This window comes from Lonchura striata, chromosome 5 (assembly GCF_046129695.1).
Source record: "Lonchura striata isolate bLonStr1 chromosome 5, bLonStr1.mat, whole genome shotgun sequence".
Taxonomy (NCBI): domain Eukaryota; kingdom Metazoa; phylum Chordata; class Aves; order Passeriformes; family Estrildidae; genus Lonchura; species Lonchura striata.
The window spans coordinates 5,385,572-5,400,675 of record NC_134607.1 but is presented as its reverse complement, the minus strand read 5'-3'; the positions used below and the strand labels follow the sequence as shown (position 1 = coordinate 5,400,675).

The following is a 15,104-nucleotide window of genomic DNA, read 5'->3' as shown; positions in this document are numbered from 1 at the left end:
TCCCTTGATCCATTTTATAAAATGAAAGAAAATCAATTTTCTCAAGTCATGGGATAATATCAAATGGAAACCACACTGACTCTCTCAAGAGATTACTCTCCATTTTGATGCAGCTCTCAAATAAAAAGATCTCAGAAATTAGCAAGGTAAGTTGTCCTGCTAAGAATTAAAGTTTTGGGGGATTCGTATTTTTTTAACTAGCATATGTTCCAAAACTTCACTTGTGTTCCTGAAAGTTTGCTGAGGTCCAAGAATCAGTGAAATCTATCAGAAACTGCTGATGGAGGAGGGAAGGGAACCTCAGAGCTCAAATAATGACTGCTGTACACAAAGCTTTTCATTAGCATGTCATCACTTGGAATCAGTTCTAAGCAAGTCTTTGTTAGGCAGCTAAAAATATTTAAGTAATGATTGCTGTGATACCTTAATGGAGAACAATAATCTCATTTTACAGAATTTTCTGAGATTTCAAAAATATTCTTGGTCTGCAACAAAAAGGAGACAGGTCTTTCTAGAATGTTCATGAAATGAAGCTACAAGTAGCAGCAAATTTGGCGTTTGACTCGAATTCGGGGCTAGATATTTCTTTTTCCAGTGAATATCCTGATTATCTAGTTATTTGGCACTGTATACACTCTGTTTATCAGTGTCAGAAGAAAAAATCTTGTCTGACTTCCAAAGTTTTCTGTCACATAGACCAGAAAAATTCTGTTGAGATTTTTATTTTGGTGGCAAAGACACTGCTTTGGCTTTATTGCAACTCTTGGGTTTGTCCATTTCTCTGTTAGAAATGCCTGCCTTGGTGTCAAAGATGACAGTTGTGACTTTATTCCCAAAACATAGAAGGGATGTTTGCATGAGTAACATGAACTAACAACTATCTGATCTGATAACTGTCTAATCTAATAACTCCAAAATAAGGTGACTGCCAGTATTAATTAAAATTGAGCCTTTTTTCTTTGGTGAAGGTGCTTAAAGCCACTTCTAGCCACCTGCCAGGCTATCAGAGGAGTCTGTCATTTGCCAGTCTGAGTTCCTGCCATTTTCTAGAGTTTATTTGCATTCTAACAGAGTACTTTAAAAGTGTTCTAATAGCCAGCAATGCAGGCAGCTGCTGCTCAGACAGGCAGATATTAGACCACTGATTCCTTAGCACGTGTCTTCTGGCAGATAGGCAGAGAGGAGCCTTTATCTGTCCTTGGAGTCATGGAGTAGCCTGTGTTTTGCCCCTCATTTAGATGTCATTTCTGGCTAAGTTTTAGACTTCTAACAGAGCACTTAACTGAGTAAGGTTTGATGTGAAAATTCTTACCAGTTCCACAATTGCTGTAGTTCACCAGACTCAAACGTGCACACGTTCAGCAGAGTATTTTCAGCCTGGAGCCACAACCAGCTGAGAATCACATAGGCTAAGTACATATTCAGTTATTCAGCTGTGAGCACAGGGTTGAAGTTTTAACTGCTCCATAGTTATTTGCAAGACATCTATTTGTCAGAGTAATTACATGAGAATTCTGCTGTTGCACACACCATCCTGAAATGACTCATGTCAGCAGCTAGATGAATAAGGCTGCCACTGAATATCAGCTATTAGAACTGTTATTTAACTTGAAATATTTAACTGCAGAACATACAGTGTTTGGCCAGTAATTTCCTAGATCTTGCATCAGCAAAAATATAAAATAAAAAACATATACTGTTATTAAACAAACCAAATTCTTCATGCACAAGACACCAGATTGATTATATGACACAATACAATAGGTCAATGGGAAAAAGAAATGAACCACAGCAGAACTAAAATTTTTTTTGACAAAACTATCCTCTTCAACAAGTCTGGTAAGCTGATGACAGAGTCATATTTTAACGGCAAAAGACAATGGATACATCTAGATGAGTAAACTAAAACTCAGACAACAGTACCCTAAATAGTGCTGGATGAAGACTTTTACAGACAAGTTTATTTCCTTTGTAATTTTATTCAACACACATATTAACAATTCTCAAGAAAAATAGTTCAGGCTCTTCATTTTGGTTTTGATCCTAGGGCAGTACAAGTCAGAGGGAGTTTTCTCACTGTCTGGAGCAGATCCTTTATTTGCATTTTCAGTGTAATTATCTTTGAGCTTCTTGGTTTATAAAAGCAGGGACTAATTTAATTTAATTTAATTTCTCTGTCCCTCTAACTTTCTGTACCCAATGCTACATGTCAGAACTAAAGGCTACTGAAACCACTTGGTACAGGCAGAAGAGCAGAAAACTCATGAGAATCTCTACTCAGTCAACCCTGACATAGGCTAATAAGACACATATTCCTCACAACAGCTTTTATTGTTCCTGTTCTTAAGGATCTTCAGTAGAGGAGGTTCCAGGGTCTAGTCCTTTACCTTAGGACACCTACTGGTATGTATTTCACTAACATTAACCTGAAGCTGTCTTTTTGTATGCTGTAGCCCAGTTTATTCCTGCCAGCATTCCTTATTTCACAGCAGCAGGACACTTTTACTCAATTTGCAGCTGTCTTCTGTGCAGCTGCTCTCCCACCAGATGTTTCTCATCTTGCATTTATGCAGATGATCATTCCCACGTACAGATCTTTGCCTTCCTCATTTGCTTCCTCTTTCTTTGCTTTAAGGCTTTTTTTTTTCTTCTTTTGTGGATCACTTATCCATGATCATGTTCAATTTTGACCCAAACATCCTCCAGCTTCCTTGTAGTCCTTCCCAACATAATATAATTCTCAAATGCAATGTGCACAGCTTATTCTCTTGGTCAAGACAAGAGTATAACACTGGCTGGTGCCAGCACAGATCACAAGGAGCCTTGCCAGCACACCTTTCCATTTTGATAACCACCCTCTACCTCAAAGGACAATTTCCAGATGGTCTGTAACCATCTGGCAAGTTCTTATTTTTCTTATGCAAATGTCATATAAAGCAGTGTCAAAAGCTCCCTTCAAGTCCAAGATGTATGGTATAAACTACTTCTGTTCTGCCTCTGAGGCCCTGGGTGGCCAAAGAAGGAAGGGAATTAGTTTGGTTTAATGTGATTTGTTCTTGACAGATCCTGGTTGACTCTTACTCATGTCCTTGTTCTTAGTTATGAGCTTATAAATGTATTTTTCCATTTACTGAAGTTAACCTGATTGGTCCTACAATTCCTTTAGTTGGTGTTTTTTGGTTTTTTTTTTTGGGGGGGGGGTTGGGCTTTTTTTGGTTTTGTTCTTTGTTTTTTTGACATAAGCAACATATTTGTCTTTTCAATTCTTCTTAATTAGAGTTCTCCACTAGTTTTCAGCACTAGTGGCTGTAAGGACAACCAGCTATACACTCACTCCATTAAATGTTCTGAGATGAGGGACAGCTAAGTGGAAAGTTATAATCATGGACAAATACTGCTCTCTAATGCTCAGAGGGTTCTCTGTTGATGGTGTAATTTTATAACCATCTGCTCACCATTCACCTGCTTACTAAAGTCTGAGGCAAGAAGTGCTCAGCCTTCCTGATATTATCCTTGGTTTGTACTCTCCTCAGGAGTCCACTCCACTGAGTAGTGGATCAGCTTTTGTTCTACATCTCCTACTCACTGCCAAATAACTACCAACTCATTGATTTCTGGGTAGCCTTCTGTAAAAAAAAAAAAAAAAAAAAAACAGATATAGCCATCCACACTTGTGAGGCTCCTTTGAAGCACCTGTGCTCAGAAGTGTTCTGAACAATGAACGTGCTGCTGCCTGAATATCTGCTACTGGCAGGACTGTCTGGTCAACTTTGATGGAGCCTGCTGATGGTCCTGTTCAGTCATGTTCTCTTCACAGCTGTCCAAGATTGAAGACCAAGATGTTTCCTATTACCATCAGAGCAGGAGCTGCCTCTGGGCAGTTTTCCTTATCTCCTGTTAATGGCCCATCAATGTCTCCCAGGTGGCTCAGAGATGCTCTCCAGAGCCAGTTCTGTTTAACAGGTGATTAAGGACACACCTCGTGACTCAGAATAACATCAGCCCATGGTGAGATGCTCCGCCCAGGGGGAGGAGCCAGGCATTCCCACCCGGATAAATCTGGGAGGCAGGGAGGCAGCCTTTCCACAGGTTTCTGGGAGACACAGCAGCCACATCTGCCATCCCAAGAGGACTGCAGCCGCTCCAATTTGGACTGCTACCAGCACGCTGGCCAGAGGGGTGTCAGGTTGTATTCTGATTTTGTCAGTGGTCTTCCTTTTGTATCATTGCAGGGATTTTTGTCTTTTTCCCTTTTCCCAGTAAATTGTATTTCTGACTTGAAGTCTCTCACTGGTTTTGCTTTCAAACCAGAACAACAGTATTAATTCATTTCACTTTTCCTCCTTAAACCCCTTTTTTTTCTACTATAGTCTAACTAAAATAAAGTTGCTTGATTTTGTTTCATCCATATAGGTCTGTTTAATTGAGCTAGAGCAGGGGTGATTACAGCAGCTTCTGCCTAGGCTGTCTGTGGTGTCTATTTTCAATTAAACATAGCCAGCACAGAGAAAATTGTAGATCTCAAAGTTGAGCATGTGTAGTGATATGACATAATGGTTTATTTACAGATTTTTCTCTTACTCAGCGTTTTCATCTCCAAGCTCCCATTAAGTTTATGGCTGGAGGTTCCAGGATCTTGGCCATGAGTTTAGAATTCCTCTGTCAACTGGATTGTTTTCTGTAGCTCATGTGGGTTTGTCAAATCTTCTTTTAGAATGGGCTGTACATGAGGCAGAACTATTTCACACTAGCTTTATTCCAGCTTCTTGCTGTCACTCTTTATATACTTCTGAAAGCATGTCTGTTAAAAAGAGATACTTACTCTGCCTCTCTTTTTCACGTTTTTTCAAACATTTTTTGAATGTCATGGATATTTTCTAAAGACTTGGTGCTACTTTTCACAGTGATTTCTGTAATGAGTCTTCCAAGGATTTACAGGGATTTTAAAGTTAATTAACCTCCTAATTTATTTAGTTAAGTCCTGGCAACCTTAAACAATAGTCAGCTTTTCTGTTCCAGTGAGTATAATGCCGTTATGTTTTTGACTGTCTTTTGGCAACATGTCCCTTGGTGAAGTTTTCTGGGATAGTTTCTGTGAGGTTAGTGAGTTTGCTGTAATCTGAAGAGATGTTTAGCAGTGCCCAGAGAAATATGAAATTTTTGGGCTCTCTGCTATAAATCTATATTTGCCATAACAAATATTTCTTACCAACTCAGCCCTAAGAAGCAAACTGTATCCCACTCTCGGAGAAAATGGGGAAATGGAGTTTTGATGCCAAAGAATCCACTGCTTGTTTTTGTCTAGGCTAAATCAGAGCATGGTGCTGAGCACACATTGAAGGAGTGCAGGAGAGCATGGCTGGAGGAGCAGGAGGGGGCAGCTCCAAGATGTCTTTGAGAGGAGCCCCCGCGTGTCACAGGCGGCTGTGTTCTGACAATGCTGCTGCTGCTGCTGTCCAAGTAGCATGTGGGAAACAAGAGCTGGAGCAGAGAGATTGTCTCCTGCCTGTGTTCTCTTCTGGACCTGCTGGTGTCCCACTGTGGCGCTCAATGGTTGCCTGATGAATGTTTGGTGCCTGTTCTTTTCAACTGTGACAAGAGGCTTGATATGTCATAGTATGTGAAAGCTCAGCTGGAGATATCCTGCAGTGTGCTGAGGTTTAGAAAAGTTCTTTGCACCCCTTGCCAGAAAGCATGGAATCCTGAAGGCATCCCAGAGAAACTGTGTTCTAAAGTATACCAATGTCCTTAAATTAAATGAGTCTGTGAGATACCAGATGTGTTATACATTCTGTTCTATTCATCTAATCTATTCTAATTTAATAATTCAACCTGCCTCAACCTGTTAACAACAGTTCTTATATAGGATTTGACAATGCATTACAATCTCTCTTTTAAAGGGCATTTCACAGAGAAAAATAAGTCAAATATTTAGAAAAAAAAGGGCAGGGAATCTATAACTATGTGAGCACATATTTTTATTCATTTTTTATGTTTGCTCTTGATAGTATTCTTGCCCTATAATATTGCCTGTTAAATGTTTCTGAGGTACCTGTGTGGTACTCAGCAAGGGAAACTTTTTCCACTTGGATTTAAGAAGTAGAAAATATAATTGTCACATAATAAAAAACAAGCAGAAAAGAAACTTCCACTCTGAACCTGAGAAAAAATCAGGACAGTACTACTAATCACATTTTTAAAGTACATTTGCTTTCAAGTCAACTTCATGCTCTGTTTAAGGAGATACAAGAGCAGAGGAGGTGGCTGCCACAACCACTGAGATTTTCATGTGCAAAGATTTTAGAGGCTTGAGCCTTTCATGAGTGAATCAGTTCAGAATGGATGCACTCTAGGTATGATCCTACCAATCTAAGTTATTCTGTGATTTTGTGACTGTATTTGATTTTGCTGTGGATCCTGTTTGACAAGTTCTCTCATTCTTTCTATTCTACTCATGAGTATCAAAAATCTACTACCATGCAGTATCAGAGCTTCTCAGTGGACTTTTTGCTGGGTCAGTATTTTAATTAACTTAAATCATCTCCGTGGTCTGATATAATTGTACTGTGTTGAAGAGCACCTCTCTAAAAATAAATTCACACTGGCATCAAGTCATCTTTTCCTCTATTATCTTATGTCAATACTAGCCCAGTTAACAAATGCCCAAGGGCAGTGGTCATGTCCATATTCTTTTTTAAATCACTGTGCATTCCTGTCCTTTGCTGTAGGAACATGTTAAATAATCCTCTAAAGGGTCCACTGAATTGTGGGTTGTTGTAAGCACCAAACTCCTATACCTGGGCATGCCAGTGGATGGGTTTCTGTATATTCTGCAGGTAAAATTTCTGATTTTGCTTCCTGAGGTAGTTAATCATAAATATTACCTGAATGTTCTGTGCAGAGCCTATGAATAGGCCGGTGCCACTTTGCCAGAATTATTGAATTCCAAATGCCTGAGTGATACCTGGAGGAAATTGGTGTTAGACACAAATCTGTTTCTGCAAGAGGCAGTCCTTGCCTTAAGGAGACACCAGGTGATTCCATACCCCCATTTGGAATTGACATTTCTTGACTACTGGTGAGATACATGCAACTTCAAGCTGGATATTCTGTTTGTCGGCGTAGACTTTTTTCTTGTACTCATTTTTTATGTTACCCTACGCAAATGTTTGAGATAGATGGATGGATAGATAGAAACAAACACAAAAATCCAGAAACCTCCTTTTGGAAACACAGACAAAGCAAGAGTAGCACAGGACATTTAGCAAGTAAGAGATACTGCTTTCAGACTAGGTCCTAATGTGATGGGGATACAAAATAATTTACATCTATAGGGCAAGAACTAAGCACCTAGAGCTAAATGTGCAGCAGGGTGTTGGCTCTAAAAGCCAGTCTTTCAGATGTTCTTCCACATAGCATTTTCCATGTGGCTGGCACAAAAATCCAGCCTCGCCAACAAGTGAGAGAATTAGAAACCAAAAAAGCAAGGCTCCCAGAAGGTATCAAGATGCATGGGGAAGCCCTGAAACTGGCAGTAGAAAACGCAGGGAAAGGGAGAGTCTAAACTTATCCCATCGGAGTTAAGCCAGATTTCCCTGCACAGTGAGTCTTTCCAGCTTTGCTGGCAGCAATCATCTTAGTGTAATTGCTGGAGGGACGTGGTGGTTTTAGAGAAGGAAAGCCCACCCTTAAGTATTCTGACTGGGGAAAAAAGATTTCTTTACATTAAGAGCCAGGAGATGACTTTGTTTCTTTCACTGATTAGAAAAAAAAGACATTCTTCCAAACATAACTTCTTCTAGTGTATTTTTCTAGGGTTCTTTTTTTGTTTTTCAGTATCATTTAACTTGAGTCTATCAAGTACAGAATTAGGATGAGTTCATATAAAGTACTAATTCTACCTGGTCATGACGTTTCTGAAGTAAGATTTATGAGGAGCAGCTGAATCACATACACTAGGCATCTGTGTGACCTAGGAAGGGTCTAATAAATATATGTATTTATTTTAATTCTCTTTCAGAGTTTCAATCTAAATCCAGACGAATATCATGAAATGGAATAACCACTGACCTTTTAGTTCTCACTGCAACAGCAACACAAGGTGAGCATTATGTCAAATAACTATGAAATGATGACCTCTAGAAATACCTTGCTCTACACAACATTTCATGGTAAGAGCAGTGAATATCCAGCAGAGGACATCCTGCTCAAACTGAGAAATGGTGACAGCCAGACTGGGAGGTCTGAGCAGCATTTCAGTCTGCTGGTCATGGAGAAACATCTCCTGTGTGCCTATGACAGCACTTTGCAGTCACAGAGATTATTTTGCTTTCTTGTCTGGTGACTCTGCTCTTCAAGGTGGCCTTCTTCTTAAGAAGTGCATAGAGAAGAGACTTACATTTGACCAAAAAAAAAGGAAAAATAATTTGTGTCAAATAGTGTACTAGAATGTTTTCTTCTGTAAAAAATTCTGCACAGGAGCACAGCAGAGAGGATCTTGCTGCGTTTGCTGGGAATTGCTGTTGGATTGTCTCCTGAAGGATAAAGGTATGAAGGTTGTCCTACAAATCTGTAGCTCATGTAAATTCCTGGCATGGTTTCTAATACCTGGCAGGATACCTTAGAGAAAAAACTCAGTAAATCAAATTCCAAAAGCAAGTCACTTGCACTGCCACTAGTGACCCGTCCTGTAGGTGGGGGGGCTTCCATGTGTTTGGTGCATTCTTGGCAAGGCCGAGTTTGGAAGGGGAGACAACAGTGAGTGTTCTGTGGCTGAGCAGGATGTTCTCACTCTGGAAATCTCCCACAGCAGCTGATGTGCCTCGCTGGCTTTAGCCCACTCCACCCAGCCCTTCCATGGTGGCTGCGGCCCAGCATTGTCTGTGCTCTGCTATTTCTGCTCAGAGGTCACAGCTCCTGGGCTGCAGCAGACAGGCTGGGCAGCAACCCTGCAAGTCACTGCAGTCCCTTCTCCCAGCTCAGAGGATGTGGAAAGCAAATGAGAAAGTTCTGGTGGAAGGGATGGGTTGAGACTTGCTTTTGAATTTGCTTAAATATTTTTGAAATGCTCTTTCACACTGCTTGTGTGGCTGCATTCACCTTTCTGGTACATCTGGCTTTCCATCTTGCTGGGAGGAGAGACAGGGTCGAGTAATGATGTCCACCCTTCTTGATGTTTAAAGGGTTCTTGCCTGGTCACATTTGTAACCCCAGGGAGCAAGACACAGCACAAATCACACATATGAAAGAGATTTAAAAGAGTAAAGAACAGAGAAGTTTGGATAAATACACAAAGTTTAGATTCTGATCCAAACCTCTCTGGTTTGCAAAATTAGTTTGGAAGCATCACAAGAGCAAAGTCTGTTTTTTTCAGCTCTGGAGTTTCTGGTCCTGACAAAAGTTGGGAAGTGACACAATTCACATAAACAAGGAAGGTTTGTCTGAATTTTCTCAGGAATTGTAACAGGTACTGAATCAATGTTTCATTTGAGCCTGTCCGGCTAACCCCACTGTGTCAGGTTATCTGATCTAGTAGATAAATGGTTGCTGTATATTATTTGTGTTGTGTTAAGCTTGTCTCTTGCTACAGACTGAGTGAGGCCACCCTAAAATGGGGACCCAAACCTGTAAGAGATTGACAAATGGGAGATGCCATAACAACCCTGAAACCTACCTGCTGAAAAAACTACATTTCATAAGAATAAAATGATCAAGTTTCTAGCCCACTTGTTTTTAAGCAGTGTACCCTAGAAAGGAATGATGAGTTTTAAACAAAGACAAGGAGAAAAATTTCTAGGTTTTTAAGGTTTTCCAGCTTCAGACCAAGATCCAGGCTTTATGACCAGAAAAGGAGAAACAAGGCCCTTTCTGCTGTACACGAGTTTTTCAATAGACAGACTGGCATTAATATCAGTCTCTGAGATGCTGCTTATTAAAACTGCTTCTAAAACCCATGGGCAAGTGTGTCTACTGAACATTCCCTATTAAAGTGGAATATGGGTGTCACTAAATAATCTTTCCAGCCCCCCACTTTCCAGCAGCTTATTTCCAGATCTGAACTTTGGAGCTGACCTCTGTCTTCGTGATGGGCCAAACCAAAAGCCAGATCTGAACACGGCTGAACTCTGGGAAAGTTCAAATCTATCGTTTGTGGTTCAGGTTCAGCTCTAATTAAAATGGACCAGTTAGAAAGGCAAATGTCTTCAAACCAAACCAAAACAAATGTTTCACGTGAAACATTTTGGTTCGGGCTGTATGGTACCAAGTAGTGTTTTTGTCTATCACATGATGTCATGTTCCTCTGTATGAGCTGTTCCATGCAGACACTTTGAATCTGACTTCAAGAAGAAGACAACATGAATGGAAATGCTTTCATGATGTGCAAAACCCCATCAGCAGTCTTCCTGCCACTCAGTTCTGAAGGTAGGCTGCCACCTTTCAAACCTTCATGCCCATCCCTTCTAGCACAGTAGTCCAGGGTCTTGCAAAACACAGTGTCTTGCCTCTCTGAGTGAAGCTGATGCCTCATTATGTCACCAGTATGTGGATTAATGCCACTAATCCCTGAAAACAAACAAGAAGGGGGTGCCACAGAACCCTTGGTTGCATAAGAGGGCAGGGAAAACCCAGCTAAATCTCCTGCTCAGTGCTTCTGTTTATACTATAGTTAATATTACAGTGTAATAATCAAGATGGTTGATCAGTGGACAAGGGGAAAGCAAACAAAAGGGAAGGGAACTTGGTTTCAGTTACTGAACTGCTAAAGTGAAAGAAAATGAGAGACAGCAAGGAGAAGTGAAAGGGAAAGAGGGAAAAAGTGTTAATGCCCCATCTCTGGTGTCAGGATGTGCACCAGTAGCTAGAAAAAGGGGGAACACAGACAGGAAGATTTACTCAAAGAATCACAGCACACATACAAAAAGTAACCAGAACTTACTCTCCCTGTGGGCTTTATTCTGTCCTTCTTATGTTACATGTAAGTACTGAACATCAGTTCAATATTTTTGCTTTGTGAAATTGTGTGGAAAATTACCTAAGGTTTTTAGACTTTCTTCTGCAACCTAAGCTAATAATCCTACTAGGCCTCTTCTACTGGGATTTTTCACTGTTTTTTTTTTTTTTTTACGGGCCTGGACTAACTTTTTAGACGACCATATTCCCCCACGATATTTCTTTCTTTTCCTTTTTCTTTCCTCTTTGAGTAAAAAGACTTTAACCACAAACAGTTTTGTTTGAGGATACATCCCAAGTGTTTAAGTGGAGGTTAATCCCCAAACATTTCAATTCCTCACTGAAATTAGTCATCATTAATTTCCAGAGAGCAAGATATGAAGTGACTTGCCCAAGGTCACACAAAAAGGCCCAGCTGGGAGCAGAGAACAACTCCATTATCTCCTGGTCCACCTTTCACCATAAAATGATTATTCTTACATTGAACTAGGAGACACAGGTATGTGAAAAGGGATAGAAAGGGAATGGTATTGAGCTTCTCAACATGATTCCTTCCTCTCAGCTTAGATAAAGAGAATGAAAATTATTTAATCCATTCTGCATGAATACTTCTTGAGTTAAAGAATATTCAAGTGTTTTCACTCAGGAAGTTTTCAGTTCATTTTCACTGACGAAGTTGTAACTAAAAGAACAATCTAACGAATCATTCTTAGCAATACACTAAATTCTATTCGTGGAATAATTTTAAAGACACCATAACAACAGAAAGCAGTAAAAGACCCATCTAAGCAAAGGAATGAGACACAATATTTTTTTCTGCATAAGTTTCGTGAGGTTCATGAAATAGAATTGCCAGGAACCTAGCTATTACTTGGGAATTTTCTTTTAAGCAAGGAGTAGAATGGAAATAGATACCAGCTCATGTGCTACACATGACAATGTGTTGATGGTTGAAAGAATCACGTGGTATTTCATTATTGTGACAAATATGGCAGAAAATACATGCTTGTCAATTTGTGCTAATCCTGCTCTGAGTATGGAAGACCCAAATGCTTAAGAATGAGAAGCAGTCAGAGAATAAAACCCACCTGACTGTTTAGGAAATTCACCGTCTTTACTATGCCTTTAATGAAATACCCTGTCTGATTCTGCCTGGAATACTGGCATTAGCAAGTTTCCAAAATATAGACATCAAGATTATCCTTCAAAAATGCACTGACAGGTACCCACCATTGATAGCCAGAACTGCCTCAGCTGGAAACAGGAATGCACCAGTGCTCTGTGCTGGCCACTTCGGATTTTGGATCCTGACATTGCCCTTCACCATTACCATTTTTTCCTGCTTCTGGCCCATCCCTTTCTTTCCCTCTTCCTTCACATGCATTTATAGGTCTGCTTCACTCTTTCCCACTTCCTCACGTCCCTAGCCAGAGAGTTGAAAGGCTTCCATTAGAAAGATTGAAAACATACTCTGTATTAAATGTAACAGGATAGTAAGACCAGCAGGTCCATGTTTCAGACACATTCAATTTATATCACAACTGGGAATAAAGAGCAGGGGAAGCTACTTGGTGGGTTGTTGGAGGCTGTGGCTTCCATTTTTTTGTGGAACATGTCTCTGTCACTTGCTAAATAGGTGCACCATCTGGTGGTAATTTTGGACTCCCAATTCTTAAATTTCCAAAGAGCAGCAGTGGAGCTATGCCTGTGGTTGCAGCATTTATTTTTGAGTTTTGCCACTATCTGTCTAAAAGTCCTCAGCTAAGACAACTTTTGCAGGTACTGCTGGTGATTGAGTACTAAGAATTGGTAGGACTTTAAACAGGGGTTAAGCTTCCATGTCTGCCATGGGGGGAAGCAGGTATGGCTTTATGAGAGGACCAAATGCTCCCCTGCAAAACTGTATATATAGAGATGGAAAAAATTCAAACACAAAGAGAATTTAGATATTAAGGGAGTCTAAACTCCCAAGATAGGCAACAGGGACCATTGTGCAGTCAGTTTAAGATGCAAATCACCCTCTGGAAGTCTTTTTCCCTCTTCTTTGACCATACAAGGAAAACAGCCTTGTTCCTATCTCAGACATCTCAAGCAAATGCCTGGAGCTTTGTGATGTGAAACTGGGCCAAGGAAAAGTGAGGAAGGGGCTCCTTATTGTTCTGCCTTTGCTGTCTGAAACCCTTTAATTCAGCAGCAGAGAGAGACCACTTCTACCTCTTGTGCCATTCCCCTCAGGAACCGCAAGGCTGCACCAACCCTGTCTGATGGGACATAAAATGGAGATCTCTTCTGAACAAGGTGGCTGGAGGCTGAATCAGGCAGAATATGAGTTTCCACATTTTGGTGAAGAAATGAGTGAACAGGTAAAAATAAGTCATGATCCATGAGTAAATTTTTTCATTTTAGCAACATGAATGAAGCTGTAAAGTCTACTTGCAGCTCCATGCATGTCTGTTGAGCTTCCATCTAGAGATGGAAGCCCAGAGCCTTCTCCCAGTGCACCGGTGAGCTTTCTGGGGTGAGAGCAAACCAAAAAACATGTCAGTAATTCAAGGCTAAGTCTTAGGAATCATCCGTCTCACACAATCCCAGAAGAGGAGTTTGAACCTCTGCAGTGGAGAGAGCATTATAGATAGCAACAAACTACACTTGTGGCTAAAAGTAGACTCCTAGATCCACTCCAAGTGGGTCTGGGGTGAGCAGAAGGACACATCACTGGCTTGATCTTGCATGCTGGCTTTCACTATGACTTCTATATTCTGCAAACCATTTGGTTCTGCCTTAAAAAAAAAGGCTTTCAAAGCCTCTTTAATAGCAGTTACAATGGAGGGTTTAAAGTTAAGCATGTATTGAGTAAAAAAAGCATGGCTGGAGTCAGTTCCCAGTTTGAATGACTACCTTAGAATGCTAGATTCACGTTTTCAAGTCTCCAAATAATAGATTATAGAGTCCTCTTGCTTGCTTGATTTTTTTTTTTAATTTTCCTCTTCTATCAGTAACTATAATATTATTCTTCACAGTATAAACATCAGTGAGAAATAAACTACAGTCATGCACAATTTAATCCAATGCTAAAAGGTCAGGCATGATACGCACGAAGGAAATTTTGTCAATTAGAAAATGAGGTATTTGTCAGATGTAATATTTTGCAATACACCAGCCACTTTGTTAGGAAAAGAAATTGCTTGTGACTGGAGGCATGATGTCAAACTGCATGGATCAGTGATCTAATCCTGAATGATAAAATATTTGTTTGCAAACCAAAATGTGCAGATAACAAATGCTGTGTTTTTTGAGATGTTTGTACATGCCTCTCTCTGCATTTCAAGCTTTTCAATTTAGAAACACATAGCTCCCCAAACAGAACATATCCCTAAGAACAGAGGAGGAAAGGGAGGGATGCTGCTACACATGTAACTCTGAAGTCTAATGTTATGTTAGCCTGTCCTGCTTGGCGTAGAGGTTGAACTAGATGACCAAACCTATCATCTGTAATTCTAGGGAAGAGATTTTGACAACACGCTTAACCGCAGTAGTAAAGCTCAGGGAATCTCCAAAGTCATTAGAACCCTAAGTTATTAAGGCATCACACACCAGCAGGTGTTGTCCTGCACTCCCTGTCACCCTCCATAAAGAACTTCCCCTGCAGTGGCAAGGTTTGGCAGCACCTACCTGTTTGCAAAGCTGCTTTGTACTTAAAAAGTCAAATGTAGTATGGTTGATTGCCATTTAACTAATTGGGATTTAGCTGAGTCCCTCTATGAAATTCAACTTCACTTTCAAGATCTGCTCATAACCAAAAGCCAGGAGACTTTTTAGTGGTTCTGGTGAAACCAGTGGCAAAATTTCTACTGAAGTAATAGGACAAGAACTTGGCCCCTATCCTTTTGGATGATGCCCAGCCCCACTTTATTTGACTTTCAGTGTCATTTGCCTTCCTGTCTTAAGCATGCATTATGTTCTAAGTCGTTGACCAATAGGACTGGGATGCTGAAGTAACTAATGAGTCAGCATGCTATGGAACATTTGTACTCAGCAGTTTTATTTAAAAGTTATATTAAAAAATGACACTAAATGAACATTCATGTTCCTTGGAGGCACTTGGAAGTAAGGAAATGCCAAGCTTAAAGCTGTTATGTGAAGTTAGCCCTATG

General features: G+C 40.2%; 1 protein-coding gene and 1 long non-coding RNA gene across 5 annotated transcripts in view; one reads left to right on the top strand and one right to left on the bottom strand.

Annotated features, from left to right (window-relative positions):
- WNT7B (Wnt family member 7B) overlaps positions 1 to 15,104 on the bottom strand; it is a 91,658-nt gene that overhangs the window by 17,590 nt on the left and 58,964 nt on the right. The gene's annotated exons all lie outside the window — the stretch shown is intronic.
- The window catches only part of LOC110470373 (uncharacterized), a 126,960-nt gene that overhangs the window by 79,613 nt on the left and 32,243 nt on the right, over positions 1 to 15,104 (top strand). Inside the window, exons 8-12 of the long non-coding RNA XR_013339984.1 lie at positions 8,021 to 8,101; positions 8,479 to 8,547; positions 9,374 to 10,422; positions 11,318 to 11,449; positions 13,186 to 13,313. This is a non-coding gene — a long non-coding RNA (uncharacterized LOC110470373). The remainder of the gene's footprint in view (positions 1 to 8,020; positions 8,102 to 8,478; positions 8,548 to 9,373; positions 10,423 to 11,317; positions 11,450 to 13,185; positions 13,314 to 15,104) is intronic.